The sequence below is a fragment of the Notechis scutatus genome, chromosome 3, assembly GCF_049901735.1.
Source record: "Notechis scutatus isolate UNSWTSFEM ecotype Mainland chromosome 3, rNotScu1.2, whole genome shotgun sequence".
Taxonomy (NCBI): domain Eukaryota; kingdom Metazoa; phylum Chordata; class Lepidosauria; order Squamata; family Elapidae; genus Notechis; species Notechis scutatus.
In genome coordinates this window covers 94,454,725-94,473,894 of record NC_142011.1, presented here as the reverse complement: position 1 = coordinate 94,473,894, position 19,170 = coordinate 94,454,725, and the positions used below count along the sequence as shown (strand labels likewise).

General features: G+C 38.4%; 1 long non-coding RNA gene across 1 annotated transcript; it reads right to left on the bottom strand.

Moving 5' to 3' along the window:
- Nucleotides 1-344: 344 nt before the first annotated feature.
- Nucleotides 345-18,756, bottom strand: LOC148131286 (uncharacterized). The gene is made up of 3 exons (XR_015748347.1): nucleotides 18,567-18,756; nucleotides 13,449-13,535; nucleotides 345-498 (listed from the first exon to the last, which is right to left on the bottom strand). It is a non-coding gene; the product is annotated as an uncharacterized LOC148131286 (long non-coding RNA).
- Between the last annotated feature and the right edge of the window lie 414 nt (nucleotides 18,757-19,170).

Genomic DNA, 19,170 nt, shown 5'->3' with positions numbered 1-19,170 from the left:
ATTTTTGTGCCTCATAATTATTGTCATGAAACCATACAACATTCTGGCAAGTTACTGTAATAAAGGATATTTATTAATTTATTGAATTTTTTTTATTTTTTTTTAAAAAAACCCCCCCCCCCCCCCCCCCCCCTTGCCCCGCGGGCCGGGCGCGCCGGCGCCCCCGGCCCCCCCCCCCCCCCCCCCCCCCCCCCCCCCCCCCGCGCCCGCCCCGGCCCCGCCCCGGGGGGGGGGGAGAAGGATATTATATACAATGATGAATTTTATATATGTATTAAATAACAATAACACTATTATATCAACTACTTAAACCCTTAATATGCTTTTCCTAGTCAAATTCTCATTCTCCAGGTGTCTTCAGTATGTAAGATATGGATTCACCCATCTCCTGTCTTCTGGCTGGATTATATTTCATTACAAGTGCTTCCACACACTTCTGCTATTTTTTCCTTTCCAAACCCTCAGGGGCACTTTGAAGCTGATCTGTGATCTGAAATGCTGAAATTGAGGAGGAAAAAAAATAAAACTCTGCCTTGCCTGAAGCAGCTGCAAATCCTATAGCAACAAAAAAAAAGCCCTCCTCTCCTTCATTGCAGATAGAAAACACAGAAGGAAGGAAGGGAGGGAGGGAGGGAAGGAGGAGGGAAAGGGGAAGGGAGGGAGGAAAGACAGGCAGGCAGGCAGGCAGGCAGGAGCAGTAGACAGGAAGTTTGCAGACTTTCATCACCTACTGAAGAGAAGGAAAAACTCTAGCTGACATCATTCCTCCTTTTTTGTTGGGATTATGGATCATTGTAAAGTTCTCAACCTATCATTGTGGCCACAAGACTGTAAATTGAGGAACTGGGGGGAAATGTGAAGCAATAGTTTGTGGGTAAAAATAGCCACAATGCCAACATATCAAAACCAAAGCAAGCAAGCAAACAAAACCCATGTTTGCAATGATTTTGGATCTACCTTAGCTAAGCTGGGAACACATTAACTCTTTTCTTTAACATTGCTGCTACAGTGTTGTGTCTACTCCCCAGTCCACCCAAAGCACTTATGCCTCTCAGACTGCAAGGAGCAGGAAAGTATCAGCATTTATGGAATCCAAACAACAGAAGACTGCAAACTTTAACAGCTGCATCTATGACATTCTCTGTCTTTCTTCTGTGCCTGAACCAGAGCCTAGAATAGAGCTCTCCAAACTTGGCAACTTTAAGATGTGTGGATTTCAACTCCCAGATGGCTGGAGAATTCTGGGAATTGAAGTCCACAAATCTTAAAGTTGCCAAGTTTTGGGGACTCTTGGCCTAAAAAAATGGAGTGAAGCAAGGTTTGGTGAAAGGAAAAATAAAAGTTTTATTTCAAGTTTGTTGATAAGGTATCTGTTAAATTTACAAGAGAGCCCCTGTGTTCAGATGGAGGGAGGTGAAGTAAAGCAAAGTTCCTGGAAATGGAAAAATGATCCATCCCAAGCCAGCAGAACTCCAGCTTTACAAAAGATAGAACAAAAAACGGGCTTGGCTGCTGAAAGATTAATATTATTATTGGAACATAGTGGCATGTAGCCAAAGCAGTCTGAAGCATAGGCTGCATAGAGGTTCCTGCCATTGAAACCCAGAGGTCCAAAGTTCTTTCATATTGGCAAATGAATCTGAACATGTGGAGATGTTTTTACTGTGCTGCAGTATCTGTATTGAAGATGGAGATACTCATAGTTCTCGCTTAATGACCACAATTGGTACTGGAATGTTGGGCATTAAGTGAGATGTCTTGCCACATGAGCACTTCACCCAATGACCGTGGTTCTATGCGTTCTGGTTGTAGTCATTAAGTGATCTCATTGGTTTCTAAGCAAATGTAGGCTCAGGTAATGGCAAGCATGGAGAGACAGGGAGGGAAGGATTTTAGCTGTGTTCTCTGCTTGGATTTCATCCAGGGGTGGGATTCTACCAGTTTGCACCTATTCACTAGAACCGGTTGTTAACATACTGAGCAGTTCGGAGAACCGGTTGTTGGAAGAAATTACTGGCCTAATCCTGTAAGGAAGGCAGGAAGGAAACATTCTGGTGTTGCTTACAGAAACTGCCTCTCCGTTAACCCTTATTACATTCTTGGCAGGACTAGACTTCCTGTCTCTGGAACTTCTCTGGAGTTTTTGTCCCCTCCTTTGCTGGTACTTTGCTTGTGTGGAGTGATCATTGAAAAAAGTGACTTATGACCCTTTTTCACACTTACGACTGTTGCAGCATCCCCACAGTCATGAGAGGCCAGGTGACGAGATACGTGCCTCAATGTGAGTGATGTTGAGTTGGCCATGCTCAGCCAGTAACATGACCACCAAGCCATGTCCACCCAGTCACATGACCACCAAGCTACACCTACCACCTAAGCCATGCCCACAGAACCGGTTGTTAAAAATTTGAATCCCACCCCTGATTTCATGAGGCATGTTGCTAAAATCTTTTCTCTCTGCAGCTCCATGCCTGCAGAGCAGCTTCAGGGAAGGATGCAGGGAGAAAAGGATAAATCTAGCCAGGCATGGAGCTGCAATCCTTTCTTCTCTGCAGCTTTGTGCCTGCAGCTGCCAAAATCCAAGCAGGAATGAATCTGAATCCTTCAGCTGGAAGCTCTTTTAGCCAATCCTCTTGGCAGGAAGCAGTAGCTTGCAACCTTTCTTGTCAGCTTCCCCAATGACTTTCTGGGGAAGCCAGTACAGAAAATTGCAAATGGTGATCACATGATTGCAAGATACTTGCAACTGGGTCACAAGTTTGCCAAGTTTGCCAAACATCCAAATAATGATCGCATGACTGTGTTCTCTGTGTGTATGCCATTTTGTGATGTAGGAAGTGCTTTACAGGCACTCCCTTTAAAGCACACCCTTTTTGAGGCCATCATTAATTTGAACCATCATTAAATGTATGGTTGTTATTTGAGGGCTACCTGTACTGTTGCTACCAGTTAGGACTTAGAAACTTCCTTATTGTATACTAGATGAGACCAGTGGTGGGATTCAAATAATTTAAAAACCAGTTCTCTGCCCAAATGACTGGCTTGGTAGGCATGGCTTGGTGGTCATGTGACTGGGTGGGTGTGGCCAACTCAACATCACTCACATTTGAGGGGCATTTCACCTCACCCAGGCTCCCATTACCGTGGGGATGCTGCAATGGTTGTAAATGTGAAAAATGGTCATAAGTCACTTTTTTTGGTGCTATTGTAACTTTGAATGGTCACTAAATGAATTATTGTAGGTCAAGGATTACCTGTACAAAAATACAAAAAGCTTCTTTGCTTGCAAAAAGCTGCCCTAAATACCGATCATTAGATTACCGTATTTGCCGGCGTATAAGACGACTTTTTTGCCCTGAAAAAGATGCCTCCAATTGGGGGGGTGAATCCTGTGAAGCCAAAAGGAGCAGCCAGCCTTCTCCCAGCTCCCAAGGAAACGAGGCTCGCACCGCCCGGGCTCCGCTGAGGTATCTGGCTGGGGCTGTCAGGAGTTGTTACCGCTGGCGGCCGTCTGCGCGGCTCCAGTCCTGCGTTGCCTCGGAAGGGAAAGGCAAAACCAGGAGCCGCTGCTGCCATTGCAAGCGCCGCCGCGGCTCTTCCTTTTGCCTTTCCCTTCCCGAGGCAACGCGGGACTGGAGCACGCGAGTCAGCGGAGCCGCCGCAGCGGTAACAACTCCTGACAGCCCCAGCCGGATACCTCAGCGGAGCCCGGGCGGTGCGAGCCTCGTTTCCTTGGGAGCTGGGAGAAGGCTGGCTGCTCCTTTCAGCTTCACGGGATTCGCTTCCACGGTAGACAAAAGTGCCTCAAAAAAAAAAAAGTGCAAAAGTGGAAGGCGTGCGGAAGAGGGGTGAGTATATAACAAACTATATTTTGAGTGGAAATGTTGGGGGTCGTCTTATACGCCGGGTCGTCTTATACGCCGGCATATACGGTAGAAATGGGGGAATACACACTGAAGATCAATGATAGCCATAGCCATCATTGAAACCTGAACTATTGTGTCTGAATACCTTCCTTTTCATCAGAAATACCTACAAGCCAGAATTACAAAATCAGGCAGGGTGCCAGAGCACCTTGAGGAATTAAAATAGTTAAAATGCAATAATAATTATCAGCAGCCAATGCTTGCCCATAAAGTGAAACCCTTTAGCAGAGAGGTCATTTAAGCTCTCCAGAAAGTGGGTGGGCATCTTCCTGACAGGATTAGCCCCGTAAAGTGGAAAAAACAAAAGGCTGTTGGAAGGAGATTTCTTCCAAGAACCAGTTTGCTGAACTGCTCAGAAAGTCAACAAATGGTTCTTCTAAACCTGTGCCAACCGGCTGAATCCCACCACTGGATGAGATTTAATAATGTTGCACAGATTGACAACAGTTTATCAATGTTCGAGGCAACAGTTTACCAATTTTCTAGTGCTAGATTAAGATGCCAGGGATTGAATCTGATATTTTCAGTATGGAGACCCTATGTTATCTCTGATTTATAAATCCTTTATTAATTGAATCAGTCGTATTATACTTATATTTATGTCTTGCCCCTTACTATGTCACTCTGGCATGTAAAGACAAATTTCTTTCAATTAGGTTCAACTCCTAAGTGATTACACAGGCATGTCTGGGTAATTTTCTTGATAACACAGAAATTGTTTGCAATTGTCTTTTGGAATACTTTTTGACTTCTTCCTCTTGCCTACAGTCCCAGTATTACTCTCCCATGAAACTAACCACGGTGAACAAATTATGAATCACTTGTTTTTGTTTCCTTCCAGGCTGGAAATGCTGAAAATAGTATGTAATAATCTAACACTTTCCTATCCCAAGGAAGCCCTGACCTGTTCCTCTCCGCTATTTCTGCTGTAGTCTGGGACATAGTAAGTTCTGTTTATGGCTGTTGTAATCCTAGCTAGCAGACTATATTGTATACTTTCTGTATTCAGGCAACTTACTGCCCTGCCACTATTACTTATTATTCTATCCTATAATAGTTGATTGTATTGTTTGGGAAACCTGAAGGGCTAGTTGGGTCATACTGGAGAGCTGTGTGATCATTAACAGTTGACACCAATTTGATTAGAAGGAACTTACGAAGAATCTTATCTCTCAGCTTCATCTTATGGCAATTTTTGAACTGACTTTATACAGGACAAAGAGAACAAGCCAGCTTTCCAAATCTCACTAAAGATTTGTAATATATCGGTTATCATCTCTAGCTACATAGAAAGAGGTGCTGGAGTTATGAAAGCAGTCGTACATCTTATTTTGGTTTGTTTGCTGTAAAATGTTAGATGTTTTGTTCCTGAATGATAGAATAGTTAGATTATATGGTGTTTTCATTTTCATGTTCTCATTTTTCCTGTACTAACTGAGTGCATAAACTGGCCTCCTACAATAAACAAAGACTCAAAATTATAAACCCACATTGGAGGTAGAAAAATAAACAAAGTGTCCTTTCTGCCTTAGGTTTAAGGGAGATAAGCTTCTTACTGTTCTATTTGCTTCATTAGAAGAGATTGTTAGATATGAAATGTGCAATCCCCTTTTAGTTACTGGAAGAGCTTTGCCTGATAACAACTAGCAGCTAGATGAGCAACTAGGAGGAAAGGAATGATGGTTTTTTAAAAAAAACGCTTAAAAGTTGCCACAATGAAGTTTGGAAAGAGATTACAAGTAGTCCTCAACTTATGACCAGAATCGGGACCAGAATTTTCATTGCTGAGCAAAGCGGTGAGTCGCATAGTTGTTAAGTGAATCTGGTTTAACCCATGAACTTTGCTTGTCAGAAGGTTGCAAATGACAATCACATGACTTTGTTTTTTGTTTTTTGTTATAAACTTTATTACATAAAATTATATACATCATTATGTCAACGTCAAGACATCATTTAGATTTCCTTATTATATTTCTATATATACTTTCTTATTATATTACCATTGCATATTTCTTTCCTTATTCTTATTACAAATTAATATATTTTCATCATATATTTCCATTTTCTCCACAATAGATATATACATAATCTCCTATTCTTTACCTAATTACCATTTTAGTTTCTTTTTATTCTTAAACCATTTGTACCAGGCGTCCCAGACTATATAATACATCGAATCCTCTTCATCTCTTAGTTTCAAAGTCAGCCTGTCCATCTCTGCACAGTCTAATTTTTTTTAAATAACAACACCCTCTGGTGGTACATTTTCCTGCTTCCAAAATTGTGCATAAGAGATCCTAGCAGCTGTTAAAATATGTGACATAATATATCTGACTTTTTTGTTGTATTTTTCTGTTGCTAAGCCTAATAAAAATAATTCTGGTTGGGGTTCAATTTTCTGTTTTATTATTTCTTCTAACCACAGTTGAATTGTATTCCAATATTTCTTTCCACCACGTATGAAAATAGGTGCCCCTTTCTTTCTTACACTTCCAACAATTTGGATTTTGGTTAAACGTTTTTACTAGCCTAGCAGGGGGTAAGTGCCACCTATAAAACATTTTGTACAGGTTTTCCCTGTATGCTGGAGACATAGTTAATTTGTAATTTAGTCACCACATTTTTTCCAATGTTCCAAATCTATATTGTGTCCAACATTTTTCACCCTTACTACCATTGTTTCTTTAACCACCTCCTCTTCTATCTTAAAGTCAATCACATGACTTTGGGACATCATAATATCATAAAAATATGTCATGTCACCTTCTTCTGTATGATTGTAATTTTGAACAGTCACTAAATAAATAATTGTAGGTCAAGGACTACAACCATACAACTTCATATCTTTTTTAAAAAGTTAGAATTTTGATCTTATTTTGTTTGTTTTTGAGATACTTCCTTTCTACCCTTCCTACATCCTTCTCTCCCTTTGATATAACCTGGAATAATGTTTGTTGAGAAATTTCAAGAAACAAATGCTACAAGAATACAAAGGCAGTTCCTAAGGAACCATTTACAAAAATGATCAAAAATTCTTGTTACAATTTAACTCTAGTCTTATAAGTTCCAAGCAGCCTCCTCCAGCGAAATCTTAATATTAATTCTTTTCCTCTCCCTTCCCACTTATAGCAAAAAAAAAAAAAAAAAAGTTTTTTTTCCAATGTTCAGAAATCTTTAATGTCCCCTTGGCTTTAATTTTCAAAATTAATTACCTGCTGATGCCAAAGCGGGTTTTTCCGATATCCATCTGCTATCACCGTAAGGAAGGAGAGTGAGAAAAAACAAACTTTCTCTTTTAACTTTCATCCACCACTTTTTCCAATCTTCTTAGGGAACGATGTATCTTTAATGAAGTTTAAATTCCAGGGTATTTAAATGTTACTTATTATCCCAAAAACTTTCACTTCTCAAGCTTCCTCCTGCACATTCTTATTCCGGATGAAAGCTTCTTTGTGGCGGCCATTGCTGACCGCCGCTCCACCGCTTTAGGAAAAGGGAGTTAAGCCAGCTGAGGAGCGGGGTTGTGATTCCCCCGGACCCCTGCTGGATCTTCCCTGTCTTCAGTTACCTCTACGGGGTAACTATTAGCCCCCAAATCCGGCTGGATCGGGGGCACTCCAGCGGCGAGCGCAGCAGAAACCGCGCACGATCACGGATTCCTGCCGCCGCCAAAGTCTTACAAACCTTCTAAAAGATATATTTTGGAACTTTGCAACTGAACTGTAACCCCAGGAAGAGAAAGTATAAAAAGAAGAAAGTGTTAAATGAAACAGATTGTGTGTATTTGGATTGCTTGGTGACTTTGGGACCTTTGGAAATTATTATTTGAAAGACTAAAAACATTTGGGTTGTTTAAAATTTTTTTTTACAATGGCATTACTTGTTGATGAACTGAAAATGGAATTTAAAAAGCTAAAAGAAGAGGAACAAGAAGGGAAGGGCTCTTCTGGATCTGTTTTTCATTTCTTAGAAATGGCTATTTTTACCTATCAGAAACTACAGAAAGATCGGGATGAAGAAGAAGAAGAAAAAGAAGAAGAAGCCATCTTTAATGAACAAGAAACTCTAGCTGGGGAAGAAAAGGGAAAGAGAGGAAAGAGAATGGAGAATTTAAGACTTAAAAAAACAACCAAAAAAGGGAAAAATAAGGTGAAAAATCGATACAATGTCAGAAAGCAACAGAAAAGAGGATATACAGAAGAGGGTGGAGATTAAGAGGGTGGTGATCAAGAGACAAGGGGGTAAAAAGGCTAGATTGGAGAAGAAAGGAAGGAAAAAAGGGAAGAGAAGTTACAAAGGTTTGAAACAAGATGTAAAGAAACAGGATTTATTCAGAGACAATGGGTAAAAATATAATTAAAAAAGAGATTCTGCAAAAGTACATAAGACTGTATTGTTGTATTTGTATTTGAAATAATGTTAGAAAACTGGAACATTATATGATTATAAAATGGGATAAAATATTAAAAGGAATGTGTAAAATGCTTAAGATTTAATGATAGAGTTTAATTTGCTATGGATTATTGTTCTAATTACATTATAAACTTATTATCTTCCTATCTTAAAATATGGTATGCAGCTTTAGAATGTACTAAGCAGAAGCAGAATGAAAATTATATATTATTTTAAGTGTTAAATTTAGGGGAAAGAAATTTAGGGGAAAGAAATTTAGGCGTCATACTTCAGTCAGTGATTACAGGAGAAACTTTGTGTTAATGAGAAAAGATAATAGATAATTCAAATAGAACAGACAAAAGATACAAGCGTAATGATTTAAATTGAGATGAAATAAATAAAATAGAATTAAGAGAGTGAAAAGAGGAGGGAAGCTATATAGAAAATGTAGAATGGTAAATAAGATATGAAATGGTATATAAAGTGAGCATTAATTTGATTTATGTCTGTACAAAAAAGATGTAACCTGGGACTAAGCCGCTTTCCAAAAAGAAATTTTATGTTTTTATGTTTTGTGTTTTGTTTGTGTATGTTTGTTTATTGAAAATTAATTAAAAAATTATTTTAAAAAAATGATAAAAAATTCTTTTTTCTGTTAGCTTTTGGTTTAGTCTGAGACAAAAGTAACTTGCTTTTCCTGTTGAAAAGGGGCAAAATTATGTTTCAGTTACAAAAGAATTTTTTTCTATTTTTCATATCTGTATATTATTATTAGTCAATAATTCTGCTGACATCCATATCATATCTATTCTAGACCAGGATGTGTGCCTTTTTGAATAAAAAGTATATTGCTTACTTTCCGCATTTCTCTCTCTCCATGCATCTTTTAAATTAAATTCTTTTGTTATTCAAAGGAAGGATTTTGGTAGTATCTTTCTAACTTTCTTTGTTGTTTTCTGTGTTTTATAGTCCAACCGGTTGTTAATTATTCCATTAAAATCTCCCATCATACAAATATTAACATAGTCCTATCATTTAGCATAGGATTGGTTCATTCTCAAGCAGTGATCTTGTCAGGAAACAATATTAATTTGATCAAGAATTTCAACACACAAATGTTGTCATAGAATTGTAAGATTTGGATGGAACCTTCCAAGACTGTCTATATTGAGTTTTATTACCCAAAACTATATCAAAATTGCCACTGGAACAGTAAATTTTAGATGCAACAGAAGAGAAATGAAATTAAATCTAGTTTTTTATTCTGGGTCTCACCCAACTTTTTGATCTTAAGCTTTCCTTACAAGATTAGCTTGTATTTTTTATTTCTTTGTTTATTTTTACCAGGTACATATTATAGTTTTCAAAGCACAAAGCGAAGAAACACAAATACAAGTTTAAAATAATATAAAAAAATCACAGCCTAGTGAAACTCAATATATACAGTACAGATTGATTGCCAAAAAATCTAAAATATAGTTAATATATTTAAATCATCATTAATGCTTAAAGTATTATAGATGTTTCATACCTAATTTCTAGTCAAAACATGTCTCTGTTAAACTTTCAACATACTTATCCAACACAACTGGAGTAAATAGATGAAAAATGAGAACCCCTCATTTATCTGGTAAGACTACAGGTAAGACTTTATTATGCCCATTTATTCATTGCTCAAGATATATCAGGATCAAAATCTTGGTATATTTATTTCAAATGGTATGTTATGTCACAACACTAAGTCATGCAGACATTTAACATAATAGATGTTTCTTCTGTGATTGCATTTTTCCTGTGCTATGGTTTCCCCACAAATAGCTCCTATCAAAGCATTAGTCTCCATAATGGCACAATGACATCATTTATCTTCCCAATTTGTTGTTTGATATACTTTATCAATCCTCTCAACTGTTTCATTGTGCAGCACTAGCTTCAGAGCCAGATGGAATGTTTTCAGACATTGCTTCAAAAATTTGCCATTATTTAATTTTTGCAGAGGAAAACACATAGATCCTCTGAATAATTTTTTTTTTTAAAAAAAAAACAACCTCAGCAGCCTTACTGGAAGCTAAAGCACCACCAAATTCAGTGAATGAGAACTCCATGGGATAAAAGTGCTTGAGGGTTTAACTCTCAGATCTGAGCCTGCACTTCTTTGTTTCTTTTCAAGTTGGCATCATTAGTGTAACCCTCACCTGTCAGGTCAGTGATTGCAATTCCCAAATCTTTTAACTTTATAATAAGTACATTTTTTATACCAGGTCCTGTTGTATCAGCAATTTTAATCAATTCTGGATAACGCAGGAACTTTCTTTTACTAGATTCTGTTGTTAAAAATATTATTTTATTTTATTAGTTTAATTTATTATTTATCAAATTTACATACCAGCCCACCTCCCCCAAAGGGGACTCTGGATGGTGCACCATAATAAATAAAACAGCCCAAATAAAACAGATAAAATTCTAATCCCCAGTATTATTTATTTTATTTATTTATTGAATTTATATTGCTGCCTATTCACCCATGGCGACTTGAGGTGGCTTACAAAATGTAAAACCATATTTAAAATAAAAACCAATAAAAACTAATAAAAAGAATCAAATAAATTAATAAAGCACAATAGAACAAAATCTGGGAAAAAATAAATAAAAAAATCATCCCCAACTCCTACCGCTGCCCCGACAACTGCAGACCACACAAGGAGATGATGATGATGATGATATCCCCAATAATAAATAGTAATAAATAAATAAATAAAAACCAGAAATATTAACCCAGGGCAAAGGAAGGATAAAAATGGCATCCTCAGCAATAGAGACATCAGAACAGATCTCTGGTCCTCTGTTCCAGGCCTGGTAGCATAACCTGGTTTTGAGGCCTTTACAAAAAATCGAAAGGAATGGGGCCAATCTACTGTATTTTCAGGGGGAAGGATATTCAAAAGGCAGATACAGCAGCAGAGAAGGTACCAGGTGTAACATGGCATATCTAATGAGGTGGGCCAATGTAACCTGGGAGCCTTTTCGATGACCCAGTCCCAATGCAGATCAAGGAGCAGTCATGTAACATGTCCTGCCCTAGAAGTGCACATAGCTGTCTGTAACACCACATTTTGTACCAGCTGAAGCTTCTGGATGCTCTTCAGGGGCAGCACCATATAGAGCACATTGCAGTAGTTCCACCTGGAGGTGACTTGGGCATGAATGGCTATAAGCAAGATCTGCAGGCACAACTGGTGGATTAGATAAAGCCATGCAAAGGTCATCCTCGTCTAACAGGCAACTCTTCATCGAGCAGGAGTCATGAGTCTAGGAGGACTCCCATCCAGTACCAAAGATGGCATGGTCCTAGAACCAGACATGGTCCTGAGAACTAAAGCTACTCAACCTTAGCAGGGTTAAGTTAAAGCCTGTCATTTCCCATACAGACCCCCACGGCCTCCAGGTATCTAAGACATTTATGGCATTGCTTAATTTGCCAGGGCTGGAGATACAGTGTGTAATTGAGTATCATCAGTATACTGATGAATCCTCACCCCATAGCAACAAACGAGCTCACTCCTGTAAAAAGGAGAGGAGAAAGCAGCGAGCCCTATATCACTCCATATCATAGGGCTGAGGGTATGAGAGTATTCCCCAATCACTTTTGACTGGAATTGATCCTGAAGAAAGGAGATGAAGCCCAACACATGGCAGAATACAAAAATACTGTATTTGTTCCATATGGCTAATAATTGTCCAGAATCATTAATTAATTAATCACCGTCTTGTTGATTTCAGATTTGTCACAATCTTGACTTTAAATTTTGCTGCCAGTTAGCAATATGATCTTTTTTTGAACTGTTATTGAAAAGTAACAGAGTGTGATTCTTTGAGTAGTGATTCTTCTGAGAAACTTCTAGAGTATAGCTCAAATTCAGCCATTGGTACTACAATTTCAAGTACATTTGTATTATTTCCCATCAACAGTTGATCTGATGTATCATGACGTGTCAGATTTGGGTAACAAGCATTACAGAAGAACTGGGTACATTCAGTACATTTTCCCAGTAAAGAGACTGACGCTATTGTGTCCTGATATTGTTAATCTATGGTGGCTTTCTTTCATTTACAGGTCTTTGCTGCCTCCTCATGACAGCCCAGATAATATAGCTAGATTTTTCCAGTTTCTTTCTACAGAATATCATGTGACTATAATCTTAGACTGGAAGAGTGTGCAATACAACTGATATGCATTTGAGTACATAATTAATGGTCTCTCCACTTTGTCACTGTTGGGGATTTCAGATCAATAATGTGATCTGGGTGAATATGTTTAATTGCTGAGGGGGAACAAAACATTTTTCACTTGCTATGGCACAGGCAATACAAAGAAGTCCCTTGGGCTATTATTTAAACCTACCCATAGTGTTGGATCATTAGATTCAAGGAGCTAAAGTGAATAAAAGCTTTACCCTATTCTTTCTTGAGAGACACTTTCCTTCGGGAATATTGTGGAAATAGTGTGAGAGAGATAGGAATACTGCAGGTGCTGCTAAGGTATCTGTTACGAACTAAGCAAACGCACTGGTTTTAAATCCTAATAGTTTTACTTCCACAGCAGGCTCATAATCCTGCACTTCTCATTGGCCCGCAGTTAGCAGATCATGATTGGTCGTTTCCGATTAGTCTGATTGGCTGATAGCGGGTCGCCGCTGATTGGACGCTTCCAGCGCGGCAAACTTAAATCATTGGACACTGTGACAGCAGCCAGCTCTATAAAAGGAGCTGCTGCTGCCCTAGCGTTTTTGTTCTCTTTCTGAAGTCACTAATAAAGAGTTGAGTCACTATTCGATGCCTCGTCTCCGTTTGTTGCGCCCACTCCTCCAGATCTAACAGTATCTGCACTCCGACTAATGGGAAGATCACATATCTTTTGTACCACTTGAATTCTTAGTGGAATCAGATTTCTTACTGCAAGCATATATGCCTACATAGCTCAGGAAAATTTCTTTCTTAGGAAAATCTCAATATTCCTTTCCTTTCCTTTCCTTTCCTTTCCTTTCCTTTCCTTTCCTTTCCTTTCCTTTCCTTTCCTTTCCTTTCCTTTCCTTTCCTTTCCTTTCCTTCCCTCTCCTCTCCTCCTACCTCAGAAGGGCATTTTCTTCTTTTGATCATGCTTGCTATGCTGTGCCAGCTGTTCTCAGAATCTATGGGTCAAATAAGCAGGGCGCCCTGAAAGAGAAAGGACATCATAATGGCCTAATCAGTTCCTATCACCTCTTCTAGCTCTGACTCCCTTTTCTCCCCAGAAAAGGAAGCAGAAAACTGGAAACACCCCAAGAAGCTGGTATTAAATCAGTTGAGACTCCTGGCCATGCTGGAAAGGTACATTACACTGTTTTCCTCTGCTTTAATTGCTAGAAATTTTACTCCTTTTCACCTTCTCTTCTGCCTTCCTGCTATGTCCCTTGTTTCCAGAGTCTACCACCATTCTCTCATACAGAGCAGAGAAAGCATTTGCACCATCAGCAATTTCCCACATTTTGGTACCGAGTTTAGATTTGCGGTGGTTGTTTCAATTTTCTTCATAGGTATACTAAAACAGTACAGGACCTGTAATATAGACTAGGTTTTTTTTTTAAATGTTGGGGCTGGGGAAAGTGTTAAAGAAAAATCATGGAAACTAATCTGGGAAAGAACATCCCCAACTATTTCTTTTGTATCTTAGAAATATTGCTATGGATACCTTCACTTCATTTAACTGAACTTTTCACCCCTTAGTCTCTCATGGAACTCTGTTAAATTTTCACAAAAAAAAAACAAAAGAAACCTAGAGTTCTGTGGAATACAGTCTGAAAAACCCTGAGATAGGCTAGTGGGCAGACCTGAGGTAAATATGGGTATAAAGCAGGGGTGGGATTCTACAGGTTCGCACCTATTCGCTAGAACCAGTTGTTAACACTCTAAGCAGTTTGGAGAACCTGGCCTAAACCTGTAAAAAAGGCAGGAAGGAAACATTCTGGTGTTGCTTACAGAAACTGCCTCTCCATTAACTCTTATTACATTCTTGGCAGGAGTAGACTTCCTGTCTCTGGAACTTCTATGGAATTTTTTTTCCTCCTTTGCTGGTACTTTGCTTGTGCGGATTGACCATTCAAAGTTACAATGGCACTGAAAAAAGTGACTTATGACCCTTTTTCACACTTACAACTGTTGCAGCATCCCCACAGTCATGAGGGGCCAGGCGAGGAGAAGCGATGTGAGTGATATTGAGTTGGCCACGCCCAGCCAGTCACATGATCACCAAGCCCTGGCTCACCAACTAAGCCACGGCCACAGAACCGGTTGTTAAAAAATTCGAATCCCACCCCTGGTATAACGCTTCTAGAAAGAAAGTTGAATTCTTCAGCACTGTTGCACAAGGAATATGGCAGGAAAATGTAAAATATAAGCCATTGCCTCAGGGTCCGTCTTAAAAACTACACATTGCCAGAGTCACTTGGAATCAACACAAGTGGGAAAACAACAATAAATATTGAGCAATAAAAAAAGTGTGGAACGTTTCAGGCAAGGCTAAATTCTATAAACGTGTAGCTACTTTTGCCTGTCCTGGCACCTTTACTTATCTGAACAGCAGCCTAAGTGTCACATGAGGAAACAAATTTAAAATTTTGAGAGATTTTCAAAAGTAAGTGGTAATAGAAACCAACTGGGTGACTTTGGGCCAGTCACTTACTCTCAGTCCTAAGAAGGAGAAAATGGAAACCACTTCTGAAAAATCTTGCCAAAAAAACTGCAGGGACTCCAGGAGGTCTCTGAGAATCAGACACAACTGAACAGAAAAAAAAAGCAGAATATACCCACCCTCCCAAATATGATTTAAAAATTCCTAGGAGAATGTCTAAATCCTTGGATATATAATGTATGCATGATATGATTTCTTTGAAATCCTTAAGTTTATAGTGTAAATCTTGAGAGGAATGAAGGAGTATACCAAAAGGAAAATAGATGTAAAGGTTATGGCAGAAAAGACTCCAAAATCCATAGAGACAATTTACAAATTACTTGACAGTTTCTGAATTTTCAAGAAGGCTTTTCAGGAAAAATGGTTTGAAGCCAGAAAAAATAACTGGGAGGGGAGAATGTATCTGATAATTGAGCCACATCTTCAATCAGTTATTTCTTTGCAGCAGAGCATCTCCAGATGAACTTCTATTTGGTATAGATAGATAGGTGTTTGCTTGCACTACAGACTCTTAAAATCTGCTAGGAAGAAGAAATAAACAAGTGTTAATCAGTGATGGGATTCCAATTTTTTTACTACTGGTTCTGTGGGCGTGGCTTGGTGGGTGTGGCAGGGGAAAGGATACTGCAAAATCTTCATTCCCACCCAACTCCAGGAGAAGGATACTGTAAAATCTCCATTGCTTTCCTACACCACTAACCTGCTTTCCAGCTCTGTTCTCCTGTGCAGGGCAACAAAAGAAGATCCAGCCAATTAGCTGGGACTCGAGAGGCAGAGAATAGATGGGGCGGAGCCAGTCAGAGGTGGCATTTGCTGGTTCTTTGAACTACTCAAAATGTCCGCTACTGGTTCTCCAGAACTGGTCAGAACCTGCTGAATACCACCTCTGGTAAGTAGCAAGTGATTGGAAGTACCTATCAATCCCAAGTGCGTAAATATTTTCAGGGGCATTATGTGAGGAATGCATTGCTTAACATATGGGAAAAAATTAAACCACAACAGTATATGGAAATACCAGTCTGGCTCTCCCCAGTGAAGGCACTTATATATCCAAATCTCATTAATTTGGAAAAAAATGTACTATATAAAGATATCTTAAATGAGAGGGGTGAATTTAAATCAAGGCAACAACGACAGGACCAAGGGGTTAATCTAGCTTGATGGCCATATTTTCTGATTCAGTCAAGATACGAGAAAGATGTTAGAACATGGCATGTAAATAAAGAACCTACAGCCTTGAATACAATTTTAATGGGGACGGATGAAAAAATGATTAAAAATATGCAATTATTTACTGAACTACAAAATGGAGGAAGAAATAGTCAAAGAAATGATGATTGCCTGGGCAAAAAACTTTAGCTATAATATAGAATTAGAGAATTGGCAAAAAACTTTGGGATAGAAATTACAAAATGACTATGGCTTCAGCTTACAAACAAAATCTTTATAAGATTTTACCACCTGCAAGATTGGTGAAAATGTTCAGCAACCTATCTGTTAAATGTTGGAAATGCAACCAAGTCACAAGAACCTATTACCATATGTGGTGGACATGTGATAAAGCAAGAAAATAGTGGGAAAATATACATAAATGGCTGGAAATGATAACTAAACAAAATATTGAGTTTAAACCAGAAATGTGCCTTTTAGGTAAACTATTGAGGATTTTGACAAAGCAACCACATATTTAGTGTTATACATACTGATGGCAGCAAGGATTACGTATGCTAAATACTGGAAAATATGAATGCTCCACTGGACGAGGTTATAATTAGGAAAATTTGGGACTGTGCTGAAATGGATAGATTTACTTTCAAAATTAAAGACAAAGATGATTCGGAATACTTTTGCACATGGAATACATTCTATGAATGGGTAGAGAAAAGAGGTAGAAATTAGAGAAAGTAAGATTATGATGGTTAATATTATATATATTGAAAGTAAAGTGGTAGATAAACATAAATGTAGTAATTGATAAGAATGTAATTAACCTAACATAAGAAGAAACCTAGATCAACTCTTTCAGTTATACTATTAGTACTGTTATTATACCTTTACTATTGCTATTGGTTTGTATGTTGAGGTTTATTACCAACGTATGTTGATCGTGTTTTATTTGTAAATAATGCTCTGCCAATGCACTGTTATTCAAAAATGTTTATGAATGAAAATTTATAAAATAATAATTAAAAAAGAACCTGCTGAATACCACCTCTGGTGTTAATAATATTACTACTGTATATGAATTATGAAAATTATTCAGATCCCTTCTCAATGGAAATTAGGCAGACCCTCTACAAAATTGGAGATTATTTAAGGTAACATAATAAAGCCAATCTTGTAAAACTGGATGCTTAAATTAACATGTTAAATCAAAGACAATTCTACAACACTGTCAGCTTTGGAAGTCATTTTGAGAGTTGATGCTCCCATTCTGCCACAAGCCTGAGAAAGTGGGAGACATGGGTTTCAATTGAGTAGCTCTAAGTAGACAAAATAAAATTCTTTTATTAGTTCAAGGTCATTGAATATAGCGCAGAATGAAATTATAAACTGACTTTAGGACGGATCGTGATTGGGCATGTGATGTGATGGATGGATTTGCAGTTTGAATATTGCAAGGAATGCCGAAAACTTTCAGATTTGGGATTGAACAGATGTGCCAGTTTACTATCCAAATAAAGATACCTTTGAGATATGTCTGCCTCAGAGTTATTGATTGGAATGGAGGTTTGCTGGAACCCTGACAAACACTGGATATTTAAGTTAATATAATCAAAGCCAATTCTAGTGATCTTAGGGAATGTCCCCTCAATCAACAGAGTACCACAAATGTGATTTAAAGTGTTCCTCCTCCTCCCATATATGATCTTAGTTTTCAGTACCTACATCTGTAATTTTTGAAATTGTGTTACAACAATACAATGAGAAAATAAATCCCAAATCTATGGAGGCTGACTGAAATTTTATGAAGAGTGAGACACTGTCTCAGAGATTAACATACTTTAGAAACTTGATATGTTGACAGTTAACAATTTGTGGTCTGAGACAAACAAAAGAGCAGCAATTTGCTGTCCTTTCATGACATGCAGAATCAACTTCCTAGGTCTAATTCATGGAAGGAATAGCTATTTTTGTGAGGAAAAAAAGAGTCACACAAAAGTTATTGAGCTCCTTATAAAATAATGAATGATGATTACAGTAATGTATAAATAAAAACCCAGTTGTAAATGAAGCAACTTGGATTTATATTTTCCAGGAAGAATATATATATAAGCAACTATATAAAGAAAGAACTTTTGAGGGCTCATTTACCCTCAGGCTTATATAAGTGTGTTCTGTCTCTCCTTCCCTTTCCCCCCAAAGATGAGAGATTATACACACACAAACACAGACAGGCAAGCTGGCTGGGACTTCGCAGAGCTAATTCTTTGGAACTGATAATATTCTTGGCATTCCACTACATCTTGCCTGTCAAGTCCGAGCTGGCAGCAATTATAAATTAAAGTCTTACTCACAGAGATAAATGGTTCTTTTACATCATAAAAATCACAAGGTAGTCCACAAAACAATCATTCATGAAGAAAATCTGAAGTAAGGCAAACTTTTTCCCATACAAAGTTTAAGGAGAAAACACACCCACTTTTATCCCCTGTGGGGTGTGGCTCAATGACAGCCTACTCTCTGACCCTCCCATGCCTCCTACGTTGCTGCTCATGTTTCTCCCTACGACGCTGCTTGGGGTCGAGCCAATACTCCTCCTCTTCACTCCCTGTCAGGGGCTGCTCCGACATGCCTTCCTCCTGATTCATCTCAGGCTGTTCCTCTCGGTTGTCTGATGGAACCTGAGGCATTACCAGGGAGGAAGGTCCTGGGGAGGAAGGCATTGCCAGGGAGGAAGGTCCTGGGGAGGAAGGCATTGCCAAGGAAGAAGGTCCTGAGGAGGAAGGCATTCCCAGTTCCTCCCCCTCATCTTCCAGGTCCTCTTCCTCTGACAGCATAGGCTCAGGAATCAGGGCCACAACGTAAGTGAGATTAGGCAAAAGAAATTAATTAATTAATTAATTAATTAATTAATTAATTAATTAATTTGTGTCAATTGCTTACAAAATAATAGGTATA